Genomic DNA, 300 nt, shown 5'->3' with positions numbered 1-300 from the left:
AGACCTTTTGAAAAACGTCCCGAGATCGCAATCTCTCTCTCTCTCTCTCTCTCTCTCTCTCTAATCCTCGCCTCTGATTTTTTCCTATCTTCTCTCGACAGATTCGAAATCAATCGCGAGATAAGATTAGAATATCGCATAGAAGAGTGGTGGATAATAAATCGGTCGAGATTGACGAGAAGGAAGAAGAATTTTGGATCGAAGATTTTCGGGGGTCGGACGGATGGTGAGAAGAGAGGGAGAAGTGCGCGTGGTTGTAGAGATCATCGGTGGCCGAGGTTGTTCGGTGCCGAGACGGTG

This window comes from Apis dorsata, unplaced genomic scaffold (genome assembly GCF_000469605.1).
Source record: "Apis dorsata unplaced genomic scaffold, Apis dorsata 1.3 scaffold_92, whole genome shotgun sequence".
Classification (NCBI taxonomy): Eukaryota; Metazoa; Arthropoda; class Insecta; order Hymenoptera; family Apidae; genus Apis; species Apis dorsata.
This window is presented reverse-complemented; position numbering follows the sequence as displayed.